This window comes from Sciurus carolinensis, chromosome 2 (assembly GCF_902686445.1).
Source record: "Sciurus carolinensis chromosome 2, mSciCar1.2, whole genome shotgun sequence".
NCBI lineage: Eukaryota > Metazoa > Chordata > Mammalia > Rodentia > Sciuridae > Sciurus > Sciurus carolinensis.
This window is the reverse complement of record NC_062214.1, coordinates 101911306-101932179: the sequence shown is the minus strand read 5'-3', so window position 1 is coordinate 101932179 and position 20874 is coordinate 101911306. Positions and strand designations below refer to the sequence as shown.

Sequence of the window (20874 nt, the reverse complement as noted above, 5' to 3'; positions counted from 1 at the left end):
GTTTCCATCTGCCTCCTCCACATACACACCCACCCCCCCACCCCCCCCACACTTCCTGGTCCCCATGAGGTAAGCAGCTTTTCTCCATGATGTTCTGCATTTCTTAGGCCCAGAGCAATGGAGCCAGCTGACCAGGAGCCAGCTGACCATGGACTGAAACCTCTTGAAATTGTGAGCCAAAAACTTTCCTCCTTTAAGTTGTTTTTCTCAGGTATTTTAGTCACCCTGACAAAAAGTTGTCTAACACAAGTAAGAACCATCCTCTGTTCTTATTCAAATATTTTACCTAAAAGTCTCAAATGTGTTCTCTTTTGTACATTAAACTTCAACTGTTTTCTGTTATTTGAAGTGAGAAGTGCAGGGGTGGGTACCGTACCACTTCTATTTCAGAGTATCACCATTCTCTGATCAGGCACTGTAAGAGTAAAGTAGGTAACAAACAAATCTAATTTCCATTGGCTTTTTCTTACATTATAATGTCAACTCCTGTATTTGGTTGAAGATTTGACTCACCATACCTTCTTATTCTAGGACTCAGGCAGAAGGACTAGCCTCTGTTGAAAACACATCTGTCTCTTGGTGTAGGGAAAGAACAAGTCCCTAGCAAGGAACAGTAATTGGTTTTGTTGGTTTTTGTTGTTGTTGTTGTTGTTGTTTTTAAGAAATTGGCGTTCATTTTCCATTACCTTATTTCCATTTTGCTTAAGTGTTGGCAGAAGAACAGCTCAAGTCCACTTGGTGGTTGTTCCTACCTGCTCCATGGACTAAACTATAGGAGCTGTGGACTAGTTCAATGCTCAGATCTTTAGCAGAGAACTGCTGAACAGGCATAGAGGGCACCTTGCACACAACCAGACTGGTCTGTGACCTCAGGCTGAGTAGCAGTGAACTCAGGAGCTGAAACAGTACATGTACCATGAAATTCCTCCTTAGTCACAGCTTTTCCAGCAATGACCTGCTCTTCCTTTTCAGTCTCTGCAGGATTTCTGTAGGAGTAGAGCTCAGGCATGACCTCCCATGGGTGTTCACTAAACATGTCACAGAGCAGAATTTCTTGGGCCAGCATCTGCCACATCAGACCCACAGAGTGAGCACCCTTGTTGTTGTGCAGAATGGCAATGTCCACATAGTGCAGAGGAGAATCTGTCCACATACAGCAATGGTAGGCAGGTTGACATATGATGTTCTATGAGAAGCTGTGGTCAGCCCTGGAATCAGTAACTGTGAGATGATGTGGCTTCCATAAGGCTGCCTGGATCTAATTAGTGTAATTCTAGGACTGAAGCACCAGTAGGAGTGGCAGTGGGCAAATTCAGCACAGCCAGCTGGCCAGTATTCCTGGAGGATATGACACTGATGTCAGCAGGATTTTCATTGGCAACAATGGCATAGGCTGCCAGCAGAAGCTTCTCCCAGGTCTTCTTCAGATTTATGAAGTATATACCACTGATTTCCCTTTTGTAGATATACTCTTTCATCTGGAAATCAAGGTTGGTGCCACCCAAGTGGGTATCTTCTGCAAGGAATTTGAGGATATTCTCCCCTTTCATTGCAGGACATCAAGGGTTCCAGACATTGTGAGAGTGTCCCTTTAAGTTATGATGGGAATCAAGAGCAACATCACCATAGGGACCTCTCTCTGGGTAGCACAAAAGACCAGAATTCTTTTTTTTTTTTTTTTTTGGTACCAGGTACTGAACTGAGGGGCATTCAATGACTGAGACACATCCCCAGTCCTCTTTTCTATTTTATTTGGAGACAGGGTCTCATTGAGTTGCGTAGGGCCTCACTAAGTTGCTGAAGCTGGCTTTGAACTCTCCATCCTCCTGCCTCAGTCTCCCGAGCTGCTAGGATTACAGGCAGGTGCCACCGTGCCTTGCCCAGCAATCACTCTTAAAGTTTTCACTCAGAATGATCCTACTGTCACCTCCACTCACATTTCGTTGGCTAAATCAAAATTTGAGATTACAATAAGACATTTGTCTAAAATAAAGAAGGAAAAAATCTATCACTATGACATAGCCAAACCTGAAAATGCCTAAAGGGCAGTGCGTCAAGTTACACAGCAGTGGGGAGGGATGCCTGTTTCTCTGGAAAGCAAATATTTGGGAACAGTGTTTCAATGTATCAATGGCATTTAGAGGACTTATCTTTTCACTTATTTGTGTAAATAAAAATTTCAGGTTTTTCTTTTTCTTCTTCAGGAATTGTGTTTTCTAACTATCACTTTACAGTGGGAAACTCAAGAAATACAGTCCTTTAAAAACAAGAGCTCTGTCTCCATTTTGGGGTGAGTTTCACTGGGGCTTGGGTGTGGCCAAATTCTTGCTGTTGGTGTTACATCTGCATTAGGATGTTGGCTGACTGGCATTTACAAGTGAACCTTCTGGTTCTGTATCCCAAGATTAGAGCAGGAGGGAAAGAAGGTTTCTATATTTATTTATTTGCAAGTATTTATTGAATTTCTACTGGTGACAGGCAGTACAGTAGATGCTAGGGATTAAGGGATAAAAAACACATCTGGGGCTGGGGTTGGGGCTCAGTGGTAGAGCACTTGCCTAGCATATGTGAAGCACTGGGTTCAATCCCCTCAGCACCACATACGAATAAAAAATAAAGTATTGTGTCCATCTACAACTAAAAATTTTAAAAAAGAACACATCTTTGTTCAGCTTACATTAAGTAAACAAGCAATATGATGTGAGGTAGTAATAAGAGAAGGACAATTAAGTGAGGAAAGGTGAGAATACAGAGTAGGTGATCAGAGAAGGCCCTCCGGCGGTGACATTTGAGTGGAACCTGCATTGAAGTGAGGGCACCAGCTATATCCAAGAGGAATAGCATCTTCTCATGTAGAGCAAAGACCTTGAGGTAGGAATATACTTGGAAGGATTGAGAAACTTGAGGGAAGCCAGTGTGACTAGAGACAAGTGATGGAGAGCATGTGGTAGGAAATAAAACAATCACATGAGGACTTATGGGATGGTAACTTTGGATTTTATTCTAAATGTGACGGAGACCATGAATGGTTTAGAGCAGAAGGTTGACAGTATTTGATCTGTTTAAAAAATATTCTGGTTGCTGACATACTGAGTAGATTGCAGTTAGGGAGTGGGAGTAGTGAGGAGGGTTGTATTTTTTTACAGCTTTATCCAATATTAGGATGTTATTCTTAACACCTCTGGCCCTTCTGTGGTATTTAATGTATGTGGGTTGAGGGGAGTGTGATTAAAATATGATAACATTTGTCCAAAGAAAATCCATCACCACATAGACTACAGAAAAAGGACTAAAATGAAATGCAGAATTTGTTAGGAAGAATTCAAGATATGTGACTAAAAGAGAAAATACACTTAACTTACACCCAACACCTCTTTTGGAAGTCAGTCAGAAAAGTGTCATAGATTAAATCAGTAAGACACTGAATTAAAATCCCTCTCTCTCAGTTGGGAGCAGTGGCGCAGGCCTGTAATCCCAGCGGCTCAGGAGGCCGAGCCAGGAGCATTGCGAGTTCAAAGTCAGCCTCAACAATAGTGAGACATTAAGCATCTCATTGAGATCCTGTTGTTAAATAAAATACAACATAGGGCTTGGGGATGTGACTCAGTGGTTGAGTGCCCCTGAGTTCAATCCCCAGTACCCAAAAAAAAAAAAAAAAAAAAAAAAAAAAAAAAATCCCTCTCTGACCAAAGCAAAAGAAGCCATATTGCAGAGGGAAGTCCTTTTTCTTTATATATATATATATATATATATATTTTTTTTTTTTTTTTTTTTTAAGTTGTCAGTGGACCTTTATTTTATTTATATGTGGTGCTGAAGATTGAACCCAGTGCATCACATGTGCTACGTAAGTACTCTTCTACTGAGCCTCAACCCCAGCCTGAAAGCCTGTCTTAGAATAAACCATATCGGGAAGGTCAACACCTTCTGCTTTGCTGATGCTTCTTTTGTGTGTGTGTGTGTGTGTGTGTGTGTGTGTGTGTGTCTGTGTGTGATACTGGGGATTGAACCCACGGGTGCTCTACCACTGAGTTGTATCCCCAGTCCTTTTTATTTTTTATTTTGAGACTAAATTGCTTAAGGCCTTGCTAAATTGCTGAGGCTGACCTTGAACTTGCAATCCTCCTGCATCAGCCTCCCAAATCATTAGGATTACAGGCATGTACCACCATGACCAGCTGCTTTGCTTCTTAAAACTCTTGATTGTGTCAGTTTCCCCAGGAGTGGTGTCCCAGACATGTAGTAGGAATTTACAGCAGACTTGCTGGTAAAACAGAATAAGTTTGAATACTAACTTAGAGTGAAATCTAGAATTATCAAAGGATTTCAGACATTCATCACATCCATTCGGAATACCATTTTCCCAGGAATATATTAGAGAATTTTTTTTTCATATTTTTTGAACATGGACACAGATTATCTTACTTAAAATGATTTGATGAGATTTTGGAGACATATCAGTTTGATCAGCAGTGCAAGGCATGCTAGAATTTAAATCAGAATACCTGTGCTTCATTTCTGGATCTACAATTGATTACTGGCTAAGTGACTTTGGAAATTATTTAACTTTCTTTGAGTTAGTTTTTTCATTTGCAGAAATGGAGGATACTAATTTATTCTTTATAGGATTGTTTTGAGGATTTGATGAGAGGCTATAGATACTGGTACCCTGCTGGTACATGTTAAGTATTTAATAAATATTAGTTGAACCTGAACCTTGTAGGAAGTTACTTTCAGAGAGCTGTTATCACCAAGGATGTTTGAAAAACTGATTTATGTTAAGATGCTATAGAAAATAAGATGCAATGGCTACAAGACTGAACGTGGAGTCTTCCATGAGTATTTACATGTTACCAGGGTTTTTCCTTAAAAAGCAAAATGATCAGTGATCTTCATTGCTGAAATTAGTGGGTGCCAGTTGCATGAAATTCCAGAGCGTTTAATTAACCTAGGGTGAACCCTGTTCTCAGGAGAAGTCGATGCCAGGAAGAAATTTAACCATTAGGCAACTCCCATACACTGGGTGGACCTGGAATGTACCTGGTGCAGCGACTTCGGTTCTCTTCTTTGGTTGCATTCTTGAAAGGTGTATGGAAACTGAGCATTACTCTTGGGGATTGTCCACTCCTGAAGTAGGTATTGTCCACCCCAGTCCTCTACTTTGAACAGTCGCTTCTGTGCTTCTTACTCTCACCCACTTCAGCCCAACCCCACCGCCTGGTGTATAACTTGAAGCTGGAATGGGAGGATGGGAATGGGCAGAAACTGCCCAGGAAGATAGGGGCACGGCTGTGACATTATCCTTATTCGCAAGCCTAAGGATACCATTAGGGTCACCATGCCCTTGAGGTGACATGTCAGACTTATGACCCTTTCAGGCCTCAGCTTCTATTTGTTTTGTTTACTTTTCTATCAATCTTTTATGACAAGTTTAAAGAACTGGTGTCACGTCTTTGCATTAGTAACCAAGGGTACAATAGAAGCCCTGCCATGAAAAGTCAAAGTAAAAAGGAAGTCTATTACTAAAGAGTCTATAGATGAGATTTCTAGCTTCCAGAGGGTCGAGGGTTGCTATTTCCGCGAGTGGAGGCATTGTCTCACGCTGGGGTACGCTCTGGTGGCCGCAGTGGTTTCCAACCCCTGACCCATTGTAAAAAGACCAGGATCTGCGCAGAGTCTCGCCTTTCTCGCTCGAACTACAACTCCCAGGATGCCCCGCGAACCTGGAGTGCGCACGCGCGTCGCTGGCGAAGGGGAACCAGCCGCACCGACAGCGCGGTCGAGTTGGGGGAGCCTTAGGCGGGTGGGTCCAGCAACTTCCAGGGAGTCTGGCGCAGGCCGACTGGCGGCTGCTGAAAATCCAACAGCGGCGTGTGGAGGAAGTTACTGCGGGTTCGTGAAGGAGGTTGGCGGCGCCAGCGGACGCCTGTCAGGTAAGGTCAGCCCGGTGCTTTCCAGGAAGTCCGTCTGCGGGCGCGGCAGGGAGTTGCACCGGCCATGGTGGCTGAAGAGGGAGAGGTTGTGTTTTCCAGCCGCCGGTCTCCAGTTTCCTTCCCTACGTATCCCTCTCGGGGAGCAGAGGGACGCTGGGGACTGCTTCTAAGCAGCTGGCCGCAGTAGGATCGTGGGGTGCGCTGGGCGTCGCCCGCCGGTTGAGGCGCGCTAAGCCCGAGTAGCTGATGAATCACTCCCGGCCCGGCCTCCTTCGCTTGGGGACCGGCCCCTTCTCCCGCGGAGCCGGCGCGGGCCGCACGGTGCCTGCCCTTCCCTCTCTCCCCATCTGGGCGTGACTTGGGGACTAGAAATTTTGAAGGGTTTTCTCCCCAAGACTTATTCAAAAATTGCTTGTCGAAAGTTGGAGGAAAAACAAAAATCAGACAGACTTAGGGCACACCCTTTTGTGATTGAAATCTGGCACGTCTTGCATCTCAGTTTTGATCTGTTCTGTCTTAGAATGAATTCCTGGCTCCTGTGCAACACAGCTGGGTCCGGCTGTGAAGTTCGTGTGCTGGTTTGTTTTGAGGACGTGACTGAATCGTTATATTTTTGCTTACAGAAGTTGATGTATTTCCTCCCCAAGCCTGCATTCTGATTTACAAACAAATGGGAAACAGCCGCGCAATGTCTTTATTTTTTCTTTCTTTCTTTTTTTTTTTTTTTTTTGTAATGTTTAGTTAAGAATAACCCTTCCAACTTGTCCTTGATTTGTCTTAAAACCAAAAGTCATCTGGTAATGAACACTCAGTAAAACTTATCCCAGGAGGTCACACTTAAACAGGAAATAAGCCTGTGGAGATTTAAATTACTTATGTGCAGTCTCCCCTGGATTGTAACGTTTTTATGCATTGGCAGCTCATGTTTCTTTTTCTGAGAACCCTTCAGATTAATTTTTTGGCAGATTAAATTGATTAATTAATTGACCTGTCAAAAATTTTTATTAGACTCAGAAAAAGTTTTGCCCAGGCTCACTCTTGTTTGTTTCTTCCTAGCCCTACAAACCTCCCTGCCAACACACATATACTGGAGATTGAATCAGGGGCACTTTACCACTGGGCTACATCCCCAGCCCTTTTTTATTTTCTATTTTGATAAGGGGTCTCACTAAATTGCCCAAACTGGCCTCCAACTTGAGATCCTCCAGCCTCAGCCTTCCCAGTCTCTTATGGGTTTGTCCCACTAGTTGGAATTCTAAGCACCTTTTACTTCTTTACAAGCCCACAGTCATTAAAATAGTTAGTATCCCTTAACACAGTCCTTCCAGAGGAACAAAAAGGGAATTAAAATGTGAGTTCTGTACATTCTAGCTTTTGTAGCATTCTCGCTTTAGCATCCTTCAGGATTTTTAGCTTGTTCATCTATCTTTCTTTCTTTCTTTCTTTCTTTCTTTCTTTATTTATTTTGGTACCAGGGTTTAAACGCAGGGTGCTCAAGCACCGAGCTAACATCCCCAGCCCTTTTTTTTGTTTTTCAAAAATTTTTTATTTTGATACAGGGTCTGGCTACATTGCTTAGGGTTTTGCTAAATTGCTGAGGCTGATTTTGGACTTGTGATCCTCCCACCTCAGCTTCCCAATCTGCTGGGATTATAGGTTTGCACCATTACACCCAATTTGCTCATCTATAAAATGAGTTTTCAGGGGGCTGGGGAGATAGCTCAGTTGGTAGAGTGCTTGCCTTGCAAGCACACGGCCCTGGGTTCGATCCCCAGCACCCAAAAAAAAAAAAAAAATGAGTTTTCAGTCAAATGACCCCACAAGTGTATTCAGGTTTTTTCATTTTTGTTTTTGTTTTTTTACCAAAAATTTAATCCTGGGGCCCTTTACCACTGAGCTACATCCCCAGCCCTTTTTGTTTTTTACTTTGAGACTGGTCTCACTAAATTACTCAGGGCCTCGCTAAATTGTTGAGATTGACCTCGAACTTGCCATCCTCCTGTCTTAGCCTCATGATGTGCTAAGATTACTGGTGTGTGCCACCGAGTCCAGCACTTCCCAGCCTTTTTTGATATTTAAAAATTCATTTATTTAATTAATTCAGGAAACATTGGCCACATGTATCATTCCAAGCCCTGTACATAGGCATGAAGGAATAAAATTTAGTTCTTGAGGATGCTACTGACCTACTGCTCATTTTCTTTAATTTTTGCGGGAGACTAATAGACTGCGTTACTCTGTAATTTATAACTTTACCTGAAGGTAACTACATATAGGTCAAATTCCATTACAATTATTGATTTCACTCTAAGCAGAGGTTTTTGGAGGGACTGAGACTGTAAGTCAGTTGTAGAGCGCTTGTTTAGCATGCATGAGGTCCTGGGTTTGATCCCAGCACTGCTTAAAAAAAAAAAAAGATTCTATTCAGCTCTCATCTTCTGGCCCAGTTAAATAAAAGACAGGTTCAATACAAGAGAAAGGATCTTAATGGTGTAATGGTGTTTTTCAAACTTTAGAATGCATAAAATCATCCAGGATTATGTAGTATTGAAGTGGGGCCCTAGAATCTGTATATTTGATATGTGATGCTGCTAGAGACCATACTTTGAATATCAGAATGGTGAGATAATTTTAAAGATATTTTGAGGTGTTTATAATGATAATTTAAAGATTGGTGCTGATAACTATATTAGGAACATATCCATGACTTTTCCAACTCAGTGTTTAAAAATTATTCATTCTGATAAAACCAATTGCCATTGTGAAGTTATTTGTTCAATCTTTGTCCTTTTTCCTTCTCTTGTGCCACTTCCCTTCTTTCTTTATTCTCAGCTCTTTTCCCCTCTCCTTGTCTTGCACCCTCAGTTGTTTTCATTCACATTAATTTAGTACTTCACCAATTCAACTGTGTTTTACCCCATTCTGTCAGACACTGTCTTAGGTTCCTGATGAATGTGTGTATGTGTTTGTATAATACATATAATTTTATACATATATGTGTATATATAACTACTATATATAATATACATGTGTATATATAATATAAAACATTATATATATGAATATGTAATATGTAATTTTATTTATACACACACGATTCCTGTCTGGGAGTTTACTTTTCTTTCGGGGGCAGGGGGAGATTAGGTATGTATACTTGTTTATAGTCCAAAGCACTTGTAGGAGCCATTTGTAGGGAGTACAAAAATGTGGTAGGTGTTCGTTCAGGAGAGATCTTTTCTGGTTGTATGTGTGGTTAGGGATCAAATGAAGTCAGTCTTTTCCATTTACTAATCATCTCTGTTCCTTCAGGCTACCTCCTCTATATACTGTTAGTATATATGACATAAATATACACAGTACAGTATAATTTTGTACATTTAATTTGGAACCTGAAATGAGCTGAGTACTTGAAAATCAGTTAGATCTGAGCAGTATAACAAGGAAGGTGAGAGGCAGTTGGGATAAAAATATACCTAGCAGAAACCAGCAAAGGAAGGGGAAAGATTCCAATATACCAGGAGAGAAAAGGATTTTTAACAGGTTTTCCATGTCAGTTTTATATACATGGCTATTGTTATTTAGGCTGTGTTATTATCTTTTAAAAATGAAATTAACTGGCAAATTATTCTTCATATTTAGTGACTCTTAAAGTGTAATATGCATGGGTTGTCTCGATTAGATTAGTTGAGGGCATTATTCTCTAGCCTGTGATAGTGGCTAAAGCACTGTCCCTGGCTGTTGACCTTCCATGATGACATTTGGATTTATATGTCTATCTTTTCAGTTTTCTGTCAGATCCTTTAAAATCACAAGTGAAAAATCATATTGAGAGGAAAGTGGTATAGAAAACAGAAAATTCCACTAAACTTACAATGGTTCATTAGGTACATGTTAAAATTGTAAAGAACCAAATCCAATTTGCTATTAAACATACATTCTTATTATCTGCATCTGTACTCGATTAATTTCTATAGGAATGAAGGAATAGAGGTGTGAATAATTCAGAGTGGCAAATAATTGAAAGTGCCTGTGTGGTATTCTAGAATTTCATTTGAAATAAAATTTTTAACCTATATTTTAAAATGGGAGTACTACTCTATATTTTTACTTTTTAAAAATTATTTTTCTTTCATGTGCCAAGTCTCAAACCCAGGGCCCTGTGCATGCCAGTTAAATGCTTTATCATTGTCCTTTATCCCCAGTCCATACTTTGTAATAGCTATTGAAGTATTAAATATCCCTTCTGGGAGATCTGATAATTACTTAGATAGACACAATACTTTTATTTTATGTGGTACTGAGGTTTGAACCCAGTGCCCCATGTGCGCTAGGCAAGCGCTCTACCACTGAGCTGTTACCCCATCCTGAGATCTGATAATTTTATACACTGTAGCTTCTGCCAAAACAAGGTAGAGGACTGGGGGTGTAGCTTAGTAGTAGAGCACTTGCTTAGCATGCTCAGGGTCTTGAATTCAATTCCTTGTGTGTGTGTGGTGGATCGGGAGAGAGGGACACAAAACAAAACACCATCACCACAAGGTAGGAACCTTGTTTTAAAAAAAACCACCCTGGAGACTTCCCTTGAGCTCCTTCCTTCCCTCTCTCTCTTTTTCCTCCCAGTACTGGGAATCTAACCAGAGGCACTGTACCACTGAGTTACATTCCCAGCTCTTTTTCTTTTGAAACAGCATCACTAAATAGCACAGGCTGGCCTCAAATTTGTGATCCTTCTGCCTCGACCTCCAGAGTTGCCGAGATCACAGGTATGTGCCACCACACCCATCTTCACCCTCCCTTCTCTAAAGCAACCACTTTCTGACTAGATTTCAGACACAGTATATTTATTTTGTCTAGTCACAGACTTCACATAAATGGAATCATACAGTATGTTCTTTTAATGATGGTTTCTTGTAACATTTGTTTTTGAATTTTTTTTTTTTTTTTTTTTTTTTTTTTTTTTTTTTTTGTGGTACTGGGGATCGAACTCAGGGCCTTAAGCTTGCAAGGCAAGCACTCTACCAGCTGAGCTATCTCCCCAGCCCTGTTTTTGAAATTTATCTGTTATGTGTATCTGTTATTCTTCTTAATTGCTGAATAGTTTTCCATAGTATGATTATGTCCCAATTTACTTATATATTTCTTCCTCTTCCCCTTCCTTTTCCTCCTCCTACCTTTTTTTTGTGGTACTATGGAGATTGAATCCAGGGATACTTTACCATTGAGCTATATCCCCAACCCTTTTTAAATTTATTAAGACAGGTTCTTAAAAAAAAAAAAAAAAAAAAAAAAAAGACAGGTTCTTACTAAATTGTATAGACTGGCCTTGAACTTGGATTTTCCTTCATTAACCTTCAGAGCCCCTGGAATTACAGGTGTGTGCCTCTGTTCCTGGCTTATATTTTCTTCTTTTTAAAAAATTTTTTAGCTGTAGATGGACACAGTACCTTTATTTTATTTATTGTTATGTGGTGCTAAGGATCGAACCCAATGCCTCTCACATGTTAGACAAGCACTCTACCACTGAGCCGCAATTGCAGCCCCTTATATTTTCTTCTTTTTTTTTTTTTAAATTTTTTTTTTAGTTGTTGATGGACCTTTATTTTATTCGTTTATGTATATGTGGTGCGGAGAATCAAACCCAGTGCCTTATACTTGCTAGGCAAGTGCTCTACCACTGAGCCACAACCTCAGCCCCTGTGTTTTCTTCTTGATGGACATGTCGTTATTCCCAGGGTTGGGCTATTATAGATAAGATTTTTATGAATATTCTTTTATAAGTCGCTTGTGGACACATATTTACATTTCTGTGGAAAAATACCTAGGAGTGAAATTACTGAGTTACTGGGTACATGTCTGTTTAACTTTAGTTAAAAAAAAAAAAAAAAAAAAAAAAACTGTTGGGCCAGGGAACATAGCTCAGTGGTAGAGCATTTGTTTAACATGTTTGAAACCCTTACAAAAGTTCCATTTGCACCATATTTTGAGTATAGCCAGCTGTTTTATTTTTTGAAATATAAACAATTTTTTCTATTTTTTTTTTTTTTTTGTGGTATTGGGGATCGAACTCAGGGCCTTGTGCTTCTGAGGCAAGCACTCTACCAGCTGAGCTATCTCCCCAGCCCCATTTTTTCTATTTTTTTTTTTTTTTTTTGTTTTGAGAACAGTTTTTACTGTGTCACCCAGGCTGACCTCCAACTCCTGGACTCAAGTGATCGTCCAGTTTCAGCCTCTTTTCATTTAGTGACATTAATGAATGTAAAGTGGTACTTCATTGTGGTTTTGATTTACATTTTCCTGATAGTTAAGGATGTATTTTGTATTTTATCTGTGCTTATGTTGTCAGTTTCTTTTTTCTTTTTTAATGAAGAAGATGGACACAACACCTTTATTTATTTATTTATTTATTTATTTAATGTGGTGCCGAGGATTGAACCCAGTTCCTCATACATGTTAGGCAAGCACTGTACCACTGAGCTATAGCTCCAACCCCATGTTGCCAGTTTCTTAAGGCTCTGGATCCTAAAAGTACTTCTATGTACCTCTTCCCAATTACCACTAAACTGAGATAGGTTCAGGACTAGTTGCCATATATTTTCTGCTGTAATAATGCTAGTGTGAATTTTAATTTTCAAATGGCTTGACTGTGGGTTGAGTTAATGGGGACCATTTCATTTATCAGCCTTTGCACCTTACTTTATAGGCAGATTGGGGAAGGAAGAAAGATTCAAGTCCAGAGAAACATCATTAGAACTCTAAATAGAGCATGCTATAGAGAGCACTATATTTTTTTATTTATTGCCTTGGTTGGTATAGAGGTAAATATATATAACCTGTGTATTTTTATCTTTTTATTCTGTTGTCTATTCCAATCCTTTATGTCTTGGTATAATTTCTAAGAAGACAGGCTTATTAATTTTTTCTTCTAGGTTTTATTTACTGATGACATAATAAAATAACATTTTTCGAAGAATGTCACCCCACCTCATTAATTTAGCCCATTGAGTCCCAAGTTTTCAATTCTTCAACTATTTCAATGAAATTGATGCAGGTACATTAAAATAGGTTGGAAATCATAATATGGAACTTATTAATACATTGTTATTGTATGATTACATTGTATATTATATAATTATATACTATATTTAAATTTTTATACGTGTTCCATATTTGGGATGATGGAAAATGAATTAAGTATTTTCATTTGTCCTCATTCCCTATAGGACCTTATTTACTCACAGACATATTTTGATAAGATTGTAATCATAGTGTACATATTATGTTTTGTTAGGAGACTGAGTTATGACTAGTGAATGTTGTCTCCTTTCTGTGCATCACGCTTGTTAGTAAAGACAAAGATTACAGCTTGAGAAAAGATGACTAGGGGACTTACTAGTGGGGAACCTTGAATCCCAGAGCTCAACTAAAATAGAAGCAGAAGCTGGGCACCCTAGTGCATACCTGTAATCCCAGTGGCTTGGGATGCTGAGGCAGGAGGATCACAGGTTCAAAACCAGCCTCACAACTTATTGAGATCCTGTGTCAAAAAATGTTTAAAAAGACTGGGGATATGGCTCTGTGGTAAAGTATCCATGAGTTCACTTGCCAGTACCTGCCCCTCCCCCCTCCAAAAAAAAGCAGCAGCAGCAGCAGCAACAGCAGAAAATAGCTAAGATATCAAACACAGGGCTCCCTTCTATGAAAATAGAGGACAACTTTTGTGTCCTTATTCATTTTTATTCTCTAATATATAGCAACTTTATTGAAATATAATTCTCATACCATATAATTCACACTATTTAGAGTGTGTAATTCAGTAGATTCTAGTACACTCACAGAGTTGTGCACCATCCATTTATTTATTTAACTTTTATTTTTTATTTTTTGTATTGAGGATTGAACCCAGAGGTGCTTAACCACTGAACCGCATCCCCAGCCCTTTTTATGTTTTATTTTGAAACAGGGTTTTGCTGAGTTACTTAGGGCCTCACTAAGTTGCTGAAACTGGCCTTGAACTTGTTATCCTCCTGCCTCAGCCTCCTGAGTTGCTGGAATTACAGGTATGCACCACTGCACCCGTCTACACCATACATTTTAGAACATCTTTATTACACCATAAAGAAATCCCTTCTTTGAATGAAGGGAAGGGAGAGAGGATGGGAATACGAAAGACAGTTGAATGAATCAGACATGACTTTTCTGTGTTCATATATGAATACATAAACCAATGAAACTCCACATCATGTGTAACCACAAGAATGGGATCCTAATTTGAATAAGTTACATTCCATGTATGTAAAATATGTCAAAATACACTCTACTGTCATGTATATCTAAAAATAGCAAATTAAAAAATATATACAGGGCAGGGATGTAGCTCAGTGGCAGAGCGTCTGCCTTGCATTCACAAAGCCCTGGGTTCAACCCCCAGTTCCCAAAAAGAAAAAAAAAAAAAAGATTAAAAAAAAAACCCTTATTCATTAGCAGTTACTACCTACTTCCTCCTAATCCTAGACAACCAATAATATACTGTGTCTATGAATTTGCCTAATCTGGACATTTCATATAAATGGAATCCTATAATATGTTGTCTTTGGTGGCTGATTTCTTTCACCCTTGAACTCTTAATAATTTGTTGTATTACTGAAGTACTGTCAAGATTCCTACACAGATGTGCACCCTCTTTGACCTGTAAAGATATACATTCCCTTAGGAATGTATTGTCAAAAACCTACATGTACTCACTAAAAAAGGAACACAAACACATTAAGACAAACTCACAAACTAAGGTAACTGATACACAGTGATTACCCTTTACAAGTAGTTTCATATCTAAGCTCTAATGTCACTATAAGGATAGTCAAGGGAATACGATTCCTGAAATATGTATGAGAAAATGGATGAAAATTATAGTAAACTGGGAGATAATGAAGGCTGAGTGGACAAGGGTGATAACAGTGTGATGACAAGTTGGTATTTAAAGTATATTCTCTTGATGTTTAAAAACTCTTCTTAAGAGCTCTTACTATTTTTTAACCAGTAGCAATTGTCTGATAAGTATTATTATTCTATATGTATATAGACGTGTAGATAAGGTTTTTGTAGCTTCTTAACCTATTTTATAGCAATTCCTTTGAACAGAAATTATTATTAATAATTACACACTGGGGATTTCCATATGGGAAATTATAACCAACAAAATATTTTGGTTTCCTGGATGTGGTAAATTAAATTTATAATGAGTAGTTGTTGAGGAACATTCCCTCTCTATGTATACCAACCCCTCAAATTTATGAATCATGTCAGGTTTATATTCAGAATGGCAAGATTTGATATGACTCCAGGATTTATTTTCAATAGTGGTGGGCTCTTATTAACTCACATTAGTTTTTTGTTTTGGGTTTTTTGTTTGTTGTTGGTGTGTGTGTTTTGTGTGTGCAAAAAACAAACCCAGGGCCTCACTCATGTTAGGAAAGCACTTTACCACTGAAATACATTCCTTGCCTTCCTTTGTTTTCCTCTTAACTATGCCCAGCTGGGCGGAGGCTAGATCTGCTGAGGGAAAGGGGGCAGGCCTAATTTGGGAACTATTGGTTAAGTGTGTGATTATTTCATAGTCAACCTTCCTTCATTTTTGTTTTTGTTGTTTTCCTGTGATTCTTGGAGAAAATCCCAGAACCATACACGGAAATGACTTGAGATGGAGTTGTGTGGTTTCACCTTTGTAAGGCCTTTTGTGCAGTTCCTTGTTGAGGATCTTACTTACCTCAGAAGACATGGGCGTGCATCCTAAGTGAATTTGTGAATGTGGTTTGTGCTCTTCTCCAGAGAATAGCTCTTACTACTGCATTCAGTCCCTTAGCTTTCCCTCATTCCTCAGAGGGAACCACCACTACCAGCTTCTTTCTCTTATTCCCTCTCCCCTTTCCCCTCCATCTTCCCCCTCCTTCTCCAACCTTAGGTCTAGTCTGCTTCTTTGAGTAAGATACCAGGGAAGTCTCTTTAAAGAAATGTTATTTGACCTGGTCCCTGATGAATATAAAAAGATTAGAATATGAGAAAAGAAATCAAACAGCATTACCCTATGTAAATTTATGATTACACAAATGGTATGCCTTGACTCCATGTACAAATACAGAAACAACGTATCCCATTTGTTTACAATAAAAAAAAATATATATATGAAAAAAGAGGCAAAAGGATATTTCAGTTGTAATGAGCAGTGTGATCTGAGGGTTGGAGGCAATAAAGTATGAAGGTGTACTGATTTTTGTCCCTAAAACAGGGTGTATGAAGATCACTCTTCCTTTACTTCTCCTTCCCCTGTCTCCCCTTCCAACACCCTCCCCTTTAGTCTATGCTTTGATCTCCTTGCTTAGTATGTACTTATTCCCCTTCCCACCCTCATCTAGCTAAATCTCTTTCTCTGACCACCCACAGTGATCTCTGATCTCTGAACTTATGTTGCTGTAATTGCCAGTACCTTTGACAGCTAATTATATATTGCCTTGATTTTTTAAAATAACTTTATGTGCATGTTTCGTTTTTCCCAAGTAGAATATATTAATCAAGGAACAAAAAAACACTCAAACTAGCTTGCTATAGTGTTAGAGTTGCGAGTTGTAGTGGATTATTATTGTTAAGGCCACTGAGCTCCCTGAAATGAACTACAACTGGAACCCAGAACAGGCACTTGGAAAACCCCATCCTCCCTCTCCCTGTGGCTTGCATAGATTCTTTTTGGCTCCTTTCTCTGCCTCTACTCCATTCCAAGATGTTAATTTTGATTTTTAAAAATAGTGTACATTACAGTATAATTTATTTTGATTACTGAGTTTGTTGAGCCCTCTTAAATCTTGGGCCTGAGGCTAGTGACTGCCTGCCTCCCTCTTCCCTCCTACCCAGTCCAGTCCAGCTCCTTTCTCTTCACTGCAGATTGACACTACTTTCTCATGGCTTATGCTTCCCTCTCTGACTTAATTTTAAATGTGACTTTGGCTTGTTATAGTGCTACTTTCAGATTTGATGATTCGTGATCTCCAAACTTAAATCATGTCTCCTAGCTTTCTGGATTCCTAGATTAGATTTAATCTTTCCCTGTTTGGATTGGGAATGACTGCTGTACCAAACAGCTGAGAGATGGGGTATTGTTAAGGACTGTATACTTTATAGGGGCTGGGGTAAGAGTGGTCCCAGACAACCAGGTTTGGATTTGGTTATCCCAGAACTTGCTTACTCTGATACCAAAGGTCAGAAGGAAATGACTAGATGCCTTTTTGGTATCTGTCCTGCACCTAGCAGGTTCATAATGAAAAAATACATGTGTCTCACCGAGTGCTGGCACCAACCTATAATCCCTGAAACTCAGGAGACCAAGGCAGGGTTGAGACCAGCCTCAACAAAATAAGGCCCTGACCAACTTAACAAGATCCTGTTTCCAAATAAAAAATAAAACCCGCCTTTGTGGCACACTCCTGTAATCCCAGTGGCTCAGGAAGCTGAGGATCATAAATTCAAAGCCAGCCTTGGCTCCTTAATGAGACCCCGAGAAACTCAGCAAGACCCTGTCTCTAAATAAAAATATTCTTTAAAACGGCTAGGGATGTGGCCCCTGGGTTCAAACCTTGGTACCAAAAATAAAAATAAAAAGTGCTGGAAGGGCCAGTGATGTAGCTATAGTAAAGCACCCCTAGGTTCAATCCTAGTACCAAAAAAAAAAGTATCTCATATTTGCTATCTTTTATTGATAAAACTGCCTGACCATTTGACCATTAGGGTTAACTTTTAGGCATAGCAGGTTATTCAGAGCAGTATTTAAAACAAATTACTAAAATTCGTTTTACCATTTGGAAATTTTTTTAGTTTATAGCAAATTACAGGAAGTTTCTAGCAAACTTTTTTTTTTTTCCTGTTCTGTGTATTAAAACCGGTGACCCTAGGAGCACTTTGCCAGTGAGCTATATCCCCTGCCCTTTTAAAAAATGTTTTATTTTGGGACTGTCTTGCTAAGTTGTCCAGACTGGCCTTGAACTTGTGATCCTTCGGTCTCAGCCTCCTGATTAGCTGGGGAGTAGCTATGATTATAGGCATGTGCCATGGTACCTTGCACAAATTAACTTTTTATTTATTTGAGGGGGGAATTGCACTCAGGCACTTTACCACGGCTACATGTCCTGCCCCTCCCCTTTTTTTTTTTCAAACCCAGGGTCTCACACATGCTAGGTAAGTGCCCTATTACTGAGCTACATTTCCAGTCCTCCAGCCCTTTTTTTATTTTTGAGACAAGTTTTTGCTGAATTGCTAAGGGTCTTACAAAGTTGCTAAGGTTGTCCTCAAACTTGTAATCCTCCTGCCTCAGTCTCTCCAATCACTGGAGTTACAGGCATACACCACAATTCCTGTTTCAAATTAACTGTTTGGTTTTTGAAATTTATTGCCCAGTTCTAGAAGAGTAGAGAGGTAGAACATTGATAATCAAATAGTGGTGATACTTCTATACTGATTCTAACCCCAGCCCAACTAGAATATGGTAAAACCAAACATATTCCTGTCATTGATCTCAAAGTATACTGAGCCCTCTTTTATTATTTTATTTTTTAAAAATATCTTTGTTAGTTGTTGATGAACCTTTATTTATTTATTTGTATTTGGTGTCAAGAATTGAACCCAGTGCCTCACACATGCTAGGCAAGCACTCTACCACTGAACCACAATCCCAGCCCTCTCTTATTATTTAATTTTATATTAGTTTAATGTTTACCATGTTTCAGGCACTGTGTTAGGGGCTGATAATGTAAGAATAGGTCCTAACCTCAGGGTGCTTATAGCTTATGGCAAAAATAGATATATTTATGTGAATGATTATTATATGTTGAGATACATGTTGCTAGAAATATATAGGTGAAGTGGTGACTAACACATCTTTTTTATCCAGTGTCTTTGCAATTAATTGCCTGCATTAGGTGGGTTAGAGTATAGTAATATGTCACTAAATGAGATAATGAAGTGTTTCTTAAGAATCAACTTTGAAGGCCAGAATGACTTTATTAACTTTTTTTTTTGAGTACTTGATCTATACTAGAGTTTAGTATCTGTTCAAAGCAAGAAATTTATAAAGTTTCTCCTGGCCTTCTTAAATGGAAGTCTCCATATTTAATTTAATTTAGATGATTTGGGGGATACAGAATTTAGAATTCATTTTTGTATCATTTATTATATTCTATCAAATTGCCTTCTGAGGTTTGCATAGTTTGTAGGCCTTTTATAACTGTTTTAAACTGTTTCACCCTTTTGTGTTTTAGTTTCTTTGTTGTTTTTCCTTCTCTTAACTGCGGCTTCTTGCCGTCAGTTACTTTCACTTAATTTGCTTCCATTATTTATTTATACCTTTATTTTATATGGTGATGAGGATCAAACCCAGTACCTCACATGTGCTAGGGTTAGGGGCTATAGCTCAGTAGTAGAGCTATAGCCCCAGCCCCTGGATAGTCTTCTTTTTTTTTTTTTTCCAAATTTTTTTTAGTTGTGTATAGACACAATACCTTTATGTTATTTATTTTTTAATGTGGTGCTGAGGATTGAACCCAGTGCCTCACATGTGCTAGGCACACAATACCACTAGCACAACCCCAGCCCCCTGGACAGTTTTTAAATTTCTCTGAGTCTCAGTTTATCTTTAACATAGGGAAATCCTATTTTGCAGGTTTGTTATTATTAAATACACATTATTAATACATTTTATATATTTATAGATCTAAATTATTACCATGTATATGGTAAATGCCAGACATATAATAAGTGTGCAAATAAAAAATTATTCTTTTTTCTCTTCATTATATTGGAATATGGAACGTGGTCCCTTTTTAAATCTGACTCAGGTAAATGAAAGAAATGTTTTCCTAGGGTAATTAAGATATAGACAGTCTTGTTCTGTCACTAAAAAATGATTTACAATTGTTGTCATAAATGTTAATATTAGAAATAGTCTGTCTGAACTGCTTTTTTGCGTTCTGCAACCTCTTCTCCTTCCCTGCATTAAATTAAGTTTCTTTTACTTCTCTATGGCTTTGTTGATTTCCTTCTTTTGCTATTAATGGAAAAATGTCTTTTAACTTCTGTTTAAGAACCTATGCCAAAGCAGACCTTATACCCTAAGGACAGTTAACCAAACTTCTTGGCCAGTAGCAGCGATTTCTAAGACTTTGTTTCATTGCTTCTGTTTTCTTCAGCTATCACCAGTCGTAAATATAATTTTTTTTTCTGCCTCCACTCCCTTCCACTTCTCCTTTCCCAGAAACTTTCCTTATTAGCTCTATGATTCTCATGTTTCAGTAGTTGGGTATAGTTATTTATTTATTTATTATTTTTTGGTGCTAGGGATTGAACCCAGTGCCTTGCACATGCTAGGCAAGTGCTCTACCACTAACCCATACCTGCAGCCTAAAAGAGTTGTGTTTGTTTTTTGTTTGTTTTTTTTTTCCTCCAGTCTGGGGGATTGAGCCCAGAGCACTCTACCACTGAGCTATGTCCCCAGCCTTTTTTATTTTGAGACAGGGACTCACTAAGTTGCCCAGACTGGCCTTTAACATGTGATCCTTGTGCTTTAGTCTCCTGTGCTTTAGCTAGGATTATGGGCTTGTGTCGTCACACCTGGCATTAAAATTGTTTAACTGATAAATAAAAATTATACATATTCATGGGTGCCATATAATGTTTGAATATTCATATACATTGCCTAATGTTTAAATTAGGTTAAGCATTTATTCCTTTGTTTATTATGTTTTTATGGTGAAAACTTTCAAAGTTCTAACTTTTTGCAATGTATAGTACCTTGTTATCTGTAGTTATCCTATATGCCACAGCCCAACAAAACTTTTTGTTCCTAATTATAAATTAGTACCTTTTTTATTAAAAAATATTTTTTTAGATCTTGGTAGACTTTTAT

General features: G+C 38.7%; 1 protein-coding gene and 1 pseudogene across 1 annotated transcript in view; one reads left to right on the top strand and one right to left on the bottom strand.

Annotated features, from left to right (window-relative positions):
- Window positions 1-702: 702 nt before the first annotated feature.
- LOC124976378 (40S ribosomal protein SA-like) lies at window positions 703-1576 on the bottom strand (annotated as a pseudogene).
- A 4183-nt stretch (window positions 1577-5759) lies between these two features.
- The window catches only part of Tmod3 (tropomodulin 3), an 81483-nt gene continuing 66368 nt past the window's right edge, over window positions 5760-20874 (top strand). The window contains exon 1 of the mRNA XM_047542081.1: window positions 5760-5933. The gene's annotated coding sequence lies outside the window, so the exon portion shown is untranslated. The remainder of the gene's footprint in view (window positions 5934-20874) is intronic.